Source organism: Oryzias latipes, chromosome 22, assembly GCF_002234675.1.
Source record: "Oryzias latipes chromosome 22, ASM223467v1".
Lineage (NCBI taxonomy): Eukaryota > Metazoa > Chordata > Actinopteri > Beloniformes > Adrianichthyidae > Oryzias > Oryzias latipes.
The window spans coordinates 5,945,895-5,958,352 of NC_019880.2; the positions used below are offsets into that span (position 1 = coordinate 5,945,895).

The 12,458-nt window shown below is 41.3% G+C and overlaps 1 long non-coding RNA gene across 2 annotated transcripts; it reads right to left on the reverse strand.

Annotated features, from left to right (window-relative positions):
• Nucleotides 1-5,159: 5,159 nt before the first annotated feature.
• Nucleotides 5,160-7,201, reverse strand: LOC105356897. 2 transcript variants are annotated; one of them, XR_002872688.1, is made up of 9 exons: nt 7,091-7,201; nt 6,927-7,014; nt 6,737-6,811; nt 6,410-6,641; nt 6,199-6,348; nt 5,982-6,126; nt 5,817-5,899; nt 5,617-5,691; nt 5,160-5,547 (listed from the first exon to the last, which is right to left on the reverse strand). It is a non-coding gene; the product is annotated as an uncharacterized LOC105356897 (long non-coding RNA). The 2 variants fall into 2 exon arrangements; XR_002872687.1 differs by having other exon boundaries at nt 6,199-6,641; nt 7,091-7,200.
• Nucleotides 7,202-12,458: the final 5,257 nt, after the last annotated feature.

Sequence of the window (12,458 nt, forward strand, 5' to 3'; positions counted from 1 at the left end):
TAAAAAGGTTCTTATTTTTCTACTTTTTTAAATGAGCAATATTCACTCTATAATGATCATTATTTACGGCTATAATTCCAACTCTGATAGCGACCAGCTTCTGGACACTCTGGAAGAAAAAATAATGTTCTAGTTACCCAAATTTCCAAGTGCACAAGTGCTAATTGGAGGTACCTTCAATGTGGTAATGGACCAAAACGCTTATAGACAGCCTCCAGGTCAGCCTCTAAAGTCTACATCAGAGCTGAAGCTACTAGAAGAAAGATGGATTTATGTGACATGGAGGACCAAATTTCCCGATAACAGGGAGTATACATGGAGTAGTAAAAGCAGATCAAAGCAATCAAGTTTAGACTTTTGGCTTCTTTCAAAGCATGTAGACAAAGAGAATGTTTCTGCAGACATTTTAACAAAACCACTAACTGACCACAAAGCCTTCACAATTAGAATACAATTTTTTCCTGATGAAAATGGGTCTCAAAATATCCGTTACTGGAAACTGAACAGCACAGTATTAAAAAAAGAACGTGTTTAATCAGTGATTAAGATACTCATTAAACTTTACTGGGATAAAGCTCAACAGGAAAAGGCTTACAGCTTGAACTGGAAACTATTCAAATTTGAAGTTTCTAAATTTTTGCGAAGATATCGCAGCATTCAGGCAAAATCTAAACTTAAATTAGAAGAAGAAATTACTGAACTCTTAAGTTTACCACCAGAAAACCTAAATGAGGAGCAAAATTTAAGACTAATAGATTTACAATTAAAACTTGACAATATGTACAAAGCTAAGGCTGAAGGAGCTTTTATGAGATCCCGGCAAAAATGGTTGGAACAAGGGGAACAAATGACTCCTTATTTTTTCAAATGAGGAAAAGTCCCAAGCAAAGTTCGACTCAGTGTTACAGTTAAATATACATGGAAAATTACAAATGATAAAAAGCTTATTTCCAGTTTTTGTCATGATTATTACTGTGAACTTTATAAGACAACATTTAGTCAGGAAGCAATGATTTCATTCTGTGATTCCTTGAATAATATAAATACAATCAGAGAAGAAGATAAATTGGCATGTGATTCTGTCATTTCTTTACAGGAAGTTTCAGATGCGATTAACAATCGGAAAAACAACAAGTCCCCTGGGAACGACGGAATAACAGCAGAATTTTATAAGCTTTTCTCAGAACTCTTAACCCTATTTTTACTGATTGTTTATACAAAAAGTATCACAAATATGACTCAGGGTGTTCTTTCCCTGAATCCCCAAACCCAACAAAGATACTTTGCTAATAGATAACTGGAGACCTATTAGTCTACTTAATAATGATTATAAAATTCTTGCCACAATATTAGCCATGAGAATGAAAATTGTTTTTGATGCAGTAATAGATGAGAATCAGTCAGGTTTCATGAAAGACAGATGCATCTCAAACAATCTAAGACTTTAGATCTCATTGATTATTCAGACCTTATTACTGATGATGAAAGCTTCATTCTGTTCCTTGATTTTTGTAAGGCATTTGATACTGTTGAGCATCCTTTTCTATTCTACTGTCTGGAAAAGATGGCTTTTGGGGAATATTTGTGTAGTGCTGTTAAAACACTCTACGCACACGGAAATAGTTATGTTAAATTGAGTGCTGGCACTACTCGCAGATTCTGTCTTCAGAGAGGAATAAGACAGGGGTGTCCTGTCTCTGTGTACCTGTTTCTTCTGGTTGCACAAGTTTTCTGCAGATATATAAAATCGAGTAATATTGCTGGGATTTTCTATTGCTGGTAAAAACATTCTTATAAGTCAACTGGCAGATGACACAACATTGTTCTTAAAATACTCCTCACAGGTTCCCAGGGTTCTTCAAGTTATAGTAACATTTTCAAAAGCATCTGGACTTTATCTAAACCTAAAGAAATGTGAGTTATTTCCTCTTAAACAATGTGCTCTAACATCCATAAATAGTATAGTAGTCAAAGAAAATGTCACATATTTGGGATTGCAGATAACTAAAGATAAAAAACAAAAAGAACTGAACAACTATAATCCTATGATTGCAAAAGCACAAAATAAATTTAATCGCTGGCTACAAAGAGATCTATCACTAAAAGGTTGTGCCCTCTTAGCAAAAGCGGAAGGAATTACCAGACTAGTTGACATTGCTTCCTCGCTATCTCTGGACAGTATAAATGCAAAAAGGATTGATCAGATACTTTTTAATTTGGAGAAATAGAATTCACTATGTACGAAAATCAGTAGTGATTAATTCATCAAAAGACGGAGGACTTGACTTTCTTGACTTTTCCACTCTAAATAATGTCTTCAAAATTAAATGGTTAAAAAACTTCTTAAAAAGTGAAACCTCATTTTGGAATTTCATACCAAAATATATATTTGATATATATTTCTTCTATTATGTAAATTCAAAATAGGAAAAATTCTTTTAAAACGGTTTAATTTTCATAAGCAGGTATTATTGGCATGGACTTTGATCTAAAAACATAGTTTTTCTCCTCATCGCTACTATATTTGGAATAATGCAGATATACTATTTTTTCTTGAAAATTGGTTAGAAAAGAACATTTCTCATGTGACACAGCTTATTAATCCACAAGGTAACCTGATGTCATATGTTGAGTTTCTGTCCACCTATAGTCTGCAAGTCTCACCTGCAGAGTTTGCACAGGTTACGGGAGCTATCCCAGGTGGTGTAAGACTTCTGTGTTGCAGTTCTCCTAATAGTCCATGTTCTCCTCCCAAATTAACAGAATTGTGGTGTGGAAAGATTTGTTGTTTTAGCTGGCAGGAATAATCAAAGTATCCGTTCTCTGTGTTAAAAATGAGATTTCCACAAAACCGCATGTTATCTCATACAGGAATAGGTTTGGCTGTAGAATTTAGTGGGAAAAGGTTTGGTCCCTCCCCAAAAGTATTTCATCACCAATTAAATAAGAAAATTTCTTTCAAAATTCTTCATAAATTTTATCCAGTGAAACACTTCTTCACCAAGTTTAAAAAAGATCTAATAATCCATTTTATTTAAAGCGCCTTTCATGACACCCAAGGACACTGTACAAACAAAGGTAAAAAATAGACATTAAAAGCACAGTAAATGTGAAAAGAAAATTAAAAGTGAATCAGGATGGGAAGGCAGAAATAAACAGATGAGTTTTGAGTTTAGATTTGAAAGTAGGAAGAGAGTCTATGTTACAGAGATCAGGAGGGAGGGAATTCCAGAGTTTGGGAGCCGAGCAGCTGCTTCCCATAGGGACGAGGCGGGCCGGAGGGACAGATAGCTGCACAGAGGAGGAGGACCGGAGAGATCGAGAGGAGGTTTTGATATGGATGAGGTCGGAGAGATATGGATGAGCCAGGTTATGGAGGGCTTTAAAGGTGAACAGGAGGAGTTTGAATTGGATTCTGGAGGTTATGGGAAGCCAGTGCAGCTGGTGGAGAACTGGGGTGATATGGCTGAAGGAGGGAGATGATGCGGGCAGCTGAGTTCTGGACCAGTTGAAGCTTATTGAGGATTTTTGGGGGAAACCAAAGAGGAGGAAATTACACTAATCTAGACAGGAAGTGACCAGACTGTGAACCAGAATAGATGCAGAGGGGACAGTGAGAGAGGGGCGTATACGATTAATGTTACGTAGATGGAAATGGGCTGACCCAGTAATGTTACTGATGTGGGACTGAAAAGATAAGGAGCTATCTAGGATGACACCAAACACTTCACCTGAGGGGTGGGGGAGATAGATGCTGGGTCGATGGAAAGAGTAACACTTGTGGCTTTGGAGAGGCTGGATTTGGAACCTACTAGAAGTAGTTCAGTTTTATCACAATTTAGTTTGAGAAGGTTTAAGGTGAACCAGTTTTTTATTTCGGATAGACAAGAGTGGAAGGAGGAGGGTGGAAAAGAGGAGTTAGGTTTGCTCGATACATAGAGCTGGCTGTCATCCGCAAAACAGTGAAAATGAACATTAAATTTACAGAAGATATTGCCAAGGGGAAGACGAAAAGTAATGAAAAGAAGAGGACCAAGGACAGAACTTTGGGGGACACCAGAACACACTTCCAGACTTCCACACACACTTCCAGACTCCTGTTGGCTCATCCGTGCTCCAGTTGCTGACCGTCTACCTCGCCTTTGCTCCCGCTCCTACACCTGGCTGTGGTTCCTGCCTCTGGCTCATCTTTGGCTCGTCTCTGCTCTGTACCTGCAGAAAGCAGAAAGCAGGTTATGCTAGCTCCCACGGTAAGTTTGAGGCTAAGGAAGATGATAACCTCAGCTTTCGGTTCCAGAAATGGAGGTATGTTTCAGGGTATGTCAAGTTGCTATAGCAACTCATGCTCTGAACATAACCTGGTCCGGAGCAGGTTTAGTTGATGGTTAGTTTGTTTTCAGAGAGGTGAAGCAGCATGGCGTGTCCATTTGATGATGATTTAGTGGATGAAGAAGCTCAGATAATACTTTTTCCACCATGAGAGGGTGAGAAGACCACATATTCATGTTGAAAAGATAAACTTTTTTACATTGATCTAACTTAATTATTTGCTTCAGTTAAGATAAATCATTTTATGGTTTAGTCAGTTTAACAATAACATGTTTTCAGACAGTTATTTTACTTTCATTCAAATTCATTCAATGAAGTAGGTGTAACTTTGGTGCTGCTGTTAGATCGGCACCGCAAGGGATTGTGGGATACCATTCCCTTTGCCTGTCTGGACGGATTTGGGTTTAAGTGTGGGTTTTTGACTAAATGTGTTTAGTGGTTTAGCTGTTTTACTGTGTTTCACCGTGTTTTGTTGAGTTATTTTTCCCTACTAAGCTTATGTCTCTGCACCATAAGTGAGAGGATGATGAGTTTATAAAGCACCCCTGCCACTTGTTGTATTGACGATGATGGAAATTCCTAAAATAGTTGTCTGCACTCTACGTGAGGCATTTTGATTTTTTTAAAATAAAAATGAGAATATCTTAAACTTAGACATATGAGAGTTCAAGAATTATAATTATTTAAGATGGAAAAAAAGACAACCCAGTCTCATCCTAAAATGTGTAGTAGCTACATTGTGTAGTAGAACGGAGGTAAAAAATAATGTAATTGTTGAAATTTAGGTTGAAAAAACCTTCATTGGTGCGGTGCAGAAAAAAAATCTCTCATTTCAATTAAAAGTCATTTATTGGTACAAAGTTGAAATGAGGTTTTCCTTCATATAAGCCTTTTTTTAGGGGTGGAGCTGGGGCTTGACCTGCAGAAAGTCTCCTCCTCAGCAGACAATTAGTCCCTCACGTCCTCTCTCCATCAATGCCTCTTTGCTGCCTGAGAATGAAATGAAGAGGAAAACACATACATGCCACAAGCCCTGGACATCCATGCAGATCACAAAGAGAAACCACCTGGCTTTGTGGGGCAGAACCTTCCAAAAGCTGGAGGAGAGCTCTTCAACCACACTTCAAGGACCCGCAGTGCTGCTGGACTTCACCAACCACAGTCTGGTCAGCAGCATGACATCATAGAGCCTTTAGTTCTTTACTATGGCACCATAACCTGCAATCCATCACATCGTGCTTGATCAGTTATGCAACAACTTTAGAAAGTGTAACAAAAGATTTTTACCATATGCTGATTCTTGTTTTCCTGATGCTCAGACAAAGCCCTTCAGTGTTTTTCTCTGGGTCATTTTGATTGGTCCTTGTGGGAAGAGATTAATGTATTAATAATACTGAAGAAATCATGAGATATTCCACATCAACAGCATGAGAGTAACATGAAAGAAACAAGCCAACATTTATCTACAACATTACCACAATCTTTACCTGGACGTATCATTCTGGTAACGTCTGCTCCAGCTTTTCTGACTTCCGCTTGTTCCAGCCACCGGCCTGAACGGCGAGGATGTCTGTGCAGAATGAAAGGATCAAGATGTATTAAACTGAGAAAACAAATTACACAAAAAGGATTCATCTTCAATGAGTATTTACCAATATTTGACACATATGTACTCGGAACATGTGTCTGCTGAAGAGAGGAAGCTGTTCAGTCGGTTCAGTCCCTTTCCCTGAAGTTGTCCCTTCTTGATTTCATCCTCGGATCCTCATCATTTCAACCAAAATGTATGTTTGCAAACTTTTGAAACATAAGGGATTAGAAAAAAACTCCAACAGGAATAATGAGAAGTAAGCCATTGATAATTATTACCTCACACATCCAAGAGTGAACTTGAAAAGGACACATGTTCAACAGGTCCTGCATCTCAGGACACAGAACCACAACCTTCTCCAAATGCGATCAGAACTCGTAGACTACATCAGAGCAGAAGAACTGCACGGTCTGTGGAGAAAGCCGTTTCTGCAAATAGAAGGGGTTCATGAAAATATCTCAACGGAACAGGTTCAGGAAGCTCGCTCACCTGGAGAGAGCTCTGAGTGGAGCCACTTCCTCTCTACATCCAGAGGAGGACGCCTCCCTGGGGGGGGGGGGGGGGGTTCCATGCATGTCTCACTGGGCAGAGGCCCTAAGGGAGACCCAGGACACGCTGGGGAGACTACGTCTCTCAGCTGGCCCCGGGGTCCCCCAAGAGGAGCTGGAGGAGAGGGAAGTGTGGGCATCTTTGCTAAGACTGCTGCCCTCACAACCTGGTTCTGGATGAATGGAAGAAGATGGTTGGATGGATGGAACATGTTCAGTCCTTTCAGCAAAACTCCACGATGGCAGACTGCGATCCTTCCTCATTTACTTTGCCAGAAGACTTTTTGGAGGACTCTGGTGCTGCCACAAACTTTCCTGCTCCACATCTCCCATCTCCAGGATTCTATCAAAACAAATGAATGTCGTATATTAACATGATGATATGACACAAAATACAATAAAACATATATGCAGGCATGTTCATTTTCTTAAGGAAGAAGACATGAAAATAACTTTACATTTTCTATTTCCCCATGAATGCAGTTCACAAAGGAGGTCTCCACAGTGTTTTTGGTCAGAAACGCATCTTCAAAATAACCACTGAGCCTAAAAGAACAGAAAAGTTTACATAAGAAAAACATTTATACCATCAAAAATGTAGGTGGAAAAATTTTTTACACACCCCAGTTGGCTCTCAAAACAGTACATTTTGCAAGTTGCATCCACTGCTACGGCAAACATAGAGGGAGAGCATGCAGGACACTGAAACAGATGAACCTGACAGCCTCTCCATCTCAGAGTTAGCAGAAAATCAGTCCAGGAACTATTTGTGCATGTTGTCTCCAAATAACTGACCAGTCTGAGAGAGGAAAGGGAAAAAAACACGAGGTTCTTTTATGTATATACATACACACACAAAAGAATCAGGAATCAGACATTCTAACAGAATTTTTAGCTATTATAAAATCGTTCCCAGTGTTTTTTTTAATTACGATCATTTTGTTTTTAAAGACATTTTTCTGCAGCACAGCAGCTCATAATAATTTCACCTGGTGGGTGAAACTCTGGCTTAAAAAACTAAAACTAACACTAAAACTAATAAAAACTAAACTAAAACGAAGCAATTTCAAAAAATAAAAACTAATAAAAACTAGTAAAGCAGCCTCTAAAAACTAATTAAAACTAAATAAATTTAAAAACAAAAATTCAAAACTAAAGAAAAACTAAAACTAATAAAAAATCCGAAACTATTATAACCTTGCTGCGCGGTTGTAAGATTCGCTCACTTAGTTCCTGAATACGCCCGCTCAGTTGTCTTTATGCCCTTTCACTTTATAGCAGAGACGAAACGCCATAGTTGTTGTTTTTGTTTTCTAATGTAGATATGCATGTGTGTGCCGTACGTCCATCCTCCTGTTTTTGCCCCATCTTGTGATTTCTTGCAAATTTGTTCTCTCACCATACATTGTTTCTTGAGACAGATTGAATCGAGTTGAAACGATCCAGAGCCCCCGTACGTTTTTTACCAGGAGTCATGGTAAAGTGCAATGAACTGACGCTGATTCAGATACAGGGGAAACAATAGAACTGGTCGGGAAACGTTTGGGATTCCTTTCGTGTTTCTAGAGAACAAGCGCGCCAAACTGTTCGAACACAAGTGACATTTGAACTGTGGTTCGACCAAACTACATTTGGCGCTTCATACGTCATCAACCACGTCATCTGTGCTTTGACACACGCCCTGAAACATTGTGCCGAACTGCTCTGTTTCATGAAGGTGAAACATGCGCCAAAGCGTCGTGTCAAATGGGCCATCCCTATTTTCTGCCAAAAGATTAACTTTTGTAATCCGTGCTGCATGATTTCATTTCATTCTACACTAAAAAAACTATTACATTGAATAAACATAAACAAATTATGGTTAGGATTTCCACCTGAGTGGATAGCTTTACTTGAACAAAAATGGATCATATTGGTCTTACTTAATGTACCTAGGTTAGGTGAACTTAATGTATTTAGATTCAACCTAAATCACTTCAATTGGTAACACGTAATTGAATTAAGTTAGGGTTAATGTTCAACTTAACTTTTATGTCTATCCAACTCAATTTAAGATGTTGATATTGTTACGGTTTCAGTCACTTTGTGTTTTGTTCCTTGATTTCCTGTTTTATTTTGTAGTATTTCCTGTTTCGTTGTTGTTTTGAGTTTTACCTTGACCCATTCAGTCCTGAGTGTTTCCACCTGTGTCTTGTTGCCTTGTATGTATTTAAGTCCTGTCTTTCCCTTCCTCCTGTGCTGGTCCATAGTTTGTAATTGTCTCGCTCCCCCGTTTTCAGAGTTTTTCGAGTCTCGAGTTTTGCCTGCCTGTTGCAGTGGTTTTGTTTTGTAGTTCCAGTTTTGTTATTAAACCTCCATTCCCTGCATCCTCCTGCCTCCTCTCCTCTCTGCGCCTGGGTACCTCCCACCGCTCCCCGTAACATTATGGACCAGCCAAATATGTACCCAGCAGAGAGTGACGTTGGGTGTTTTGGAGCATTCTGCCAGGAGGCAGACGAAGAACGGCCGGACGAGTTCCTCTACCCGGGCATGAGGGACATGCGGCTCCTGGAGGCATATTGCCAGGAGGCAGAGAGGACCAGATGCCCCTGGTCCCAGGTCTCCGGTTCCATTTTCGAGGGGAGTCGCCTAGCCTCAAGAGGAGGTCGCCGTCACCGCCGCCCTCACCGTAAGTCCTCCCTTGACTCCTGGATGGCGCTGGACAGTCTCCGGCCACGGGCCTTCCTGGAGCCTCTGGACCAGGACCTGTGGCTGTGGGAGGACCCTTACCTGGAGGAGGAGGGGGTCGAGTCCAAGTGGACTTTGGAGGGTCAGCTCCCCGCCTCCTTCTTCGACGGGCCTCGTTTGGCTGTGCGAAGGGGCCGTCGTCGTCGCCACCGTCCCTCTCGACGCCCCGTTTTGGTTCCGGTGGTGGAACTGGAGGCGTCCCAACCCGGTCCTGCGTCCAGGAGGGAGTCGGACCCACCACGACCCGTTCCGGCTCCCAGGAGGGTCCCGGACGCACCACGACCCGTTCCGGCTCCGAGGAGGTTGCTGGACGCACCTCGACCCGTTCCGGCTCCTAGGAGGGTCCCGGACGCACCACGACCCGTTCCGGCTCCTAGGAGGGTCCCGGACGCACCTCCTCCCGTTCCGGCTCCGAGGAGGTTGCTGGACGCAACTCCTCCAGTTCCTGCTCCGAGGAGGGTGTCGGACCGTCCACGACCGGTTCCGGCTCCAAGGAGGTTGCTGGACGCGACCCCGCCCGTTCCTGCTCCTAGGAGGGTCCCGGACGCTCCACGACCCGTTCCGGCTCCGAGGAGGTTGCCGGACTCAACCCCTCCCGTTCCTGCTCCTAGGAGGGTCCCGGACGCTCCACGACCCGTTCCGGCTCCGAGGAGGTTGTCGGACTCAACCCCTCCCGTTCCTGCCGCCTGCCACGGACCCCGAACCCGAGCCGCCCGCCGCGGACCCCGAACCCGAGCCGCCCGCCGCGGACCCCGAACCCGAGCCGCCCGCCGCGGACCCCGAACCCGAGCCGCTGCCGCCCGCCGCGGACCCCGAACCCGAGCCGCTGCCGCCCGCCGCGGACCCCGAACCCGAGCCGCTGCCGCCCGCCGCGGACCCCGAACCCGAGCCGCCCGCCGCGGACCCCGAACATTTGAACGTGCTTCATGATTGTTTATGTGCACTATTTAAGTTCCAGCTCATTTACCTGCCAAGTTTTTCTTACTTTGCTTGAGGCACACACCTACACTGCCAACTCCAGAAACTAGTTTGATCTCCTGTCAAGAGTGAATAACTGAGAGGTTGTCGTAAAAAAGGGCCTAAAGGCAATTTTTCTTGTTCTACTGTAGCAACGAGTAGAACAGTAATGCACAAGCTTCAGTCACAAGTTTCACGTGTTAAAGACAAAGTCAAGGAAATGTATTTTATAATCATATGTGGCCTTAACTCCCATATCAGTTCAGAGACACTGAACTGCATGTTTTTGTTTTTTTTCAGGTTTGCGTGATGGTTACAATCTGATCTGTTTCTGAAAGTTGCTGGGTAAAATTATCTTTTAAAATAAATCTTAGACAAAAATAATAGTCTTTTTTTGTGTGGTATCAGAAGATCATACAAACCCTGTAAGGAAATCTTTCTTCCACTCCAACTCTGAAACATCAAATCATCAGAAAAGAGAAATATGGGTTTTAAATATAGCAATGTGACTGTTTTTTTTTATGTGCAGCTTTCAGTCTAGACTCCTCATTTTTGTTGTATTTTCTTTGATTATGCTGTAGAGGAGTGTGATGATGATGATGATGAAGAGCACAGTAAAACTATAGACATAATATTTCTTTGAGCTGTAATTTATGCTCCCTGTCCTGGTGATCATGACATTCACAACCAAATGTAAATATAAACAAAGACAAAACCATACAGGTGGCTGATCTGTATGTTGATGGGAGCACTGCGGCTAATGAACCACAGTTTTTATATTTACTTACAAATTCATCCTATCTTTGCCTGAACTTTCTGAATAGGTGTGTGTTACGTCCCTCTTACATACAAATCAAGTATTACAAATGTACCACACGTGTTTCAAAGCTATTTTCTCTCCATATATTATGAAGGGACTTCATTTTACCCTCGATCAAATAAATGTTTATACACCTGACGGATACAATTTTAAAACAGAAAAAGAAGTTTAAGATCAGCCAACAAAAGCTTTTACCTTTATTTAATTTTGAAGTCTGTACACACACACACACTTACATATTACACCAGTATTTTATGACCATCGAAACTTCTCTCCAAAGAGCAACATTTTCTGGGTGCTTTTCAATAAATCAAACTCAATGCCACAAAAAGTTGAAAAAAGTAAATGTCTGTATTTTACAAAAGAAGTACTAGAAAAAAAGCAACTTCATAATCCTTAGCTAAACTCCAAATAAACTTTAATAACCAGCACATTTTTGTAACTGTCCACACTCAAACAAGATTACCCTCAAACTTTTTAAATGAAAAATAAAATAAAATTAAACATGACACACATATAAACCATAAGAAAGCCATATTTGGAATGTTGGAGATACCTGAAAACATTGGTGAAAGCCTGGTTTCGCAGTTAAAAAGATTGGTTCTGTGTTGTTCAGACTGTCATGAAAAGATAAGATACAGGGGGCAAAAAAATAGGAATTGGGTCATTTCAGCCTGCAAACCTGCAGAAAAATCCGCCCTTTACCCAGTAGAAATCTCAGAGGAGAGCATCACGTTTTATTGGCCTTGAAATTTTTGCATCCACCACCACAGCAGAAAGAGCAGTAAAGAGGATGGATGGAGTCTCTCTTGAAAATGCCAATGTCCAGTATGTCGAAACCCTTCACTCTCTGGTCCATGAAGGCTGACACCAGGTAGTGTTTGGTGTTTTTGAGTGCAGGAAATCCAGGAGTGCTTTATCTGAAGCCATCATTCTTTTTTAAAGGTAAGTAGATCTGCCAATCATCAGCATAGCAGTGAAAGGCAATGTTGTGTCTCTGAAGGACAGAGCCTAAAGGCATCAAGTAGAGGGAGAACAGCAGTGGTCCTAGAACTGAACCCTGAGGGACCCCACATGACAGGAGGGCACAAAACGACACAGCATCCAAGATGCTCACACAAAAAGACCTATCAGCCAGATAAGACCTGAACCAGTCAAGTGCTGTTCCACAAATGCCCATTAGGTTCATTCATTAAACTCTGCTCATGGATCCATCTGCACTTTTGTAAAATCAGGTCAGGATTAATGCTAATTAACACTCTTAAACATGTATATTTATATATAAACCCTTTATAAATAAATCAAATGGAGATAATGCAATTAAACTAAAAAATAATGTAACTCAACAAACTCACATGTACAATTCTTATTTAAACCTTCAACTAAAAAGCTAAAATAAAATACAGGAACATTTGAACGTGCTTCATGATTGTTTATGTGCAGTATTTAAGTTCCAGCTCATTTACCTGCCAAGTTTTTTTTTACT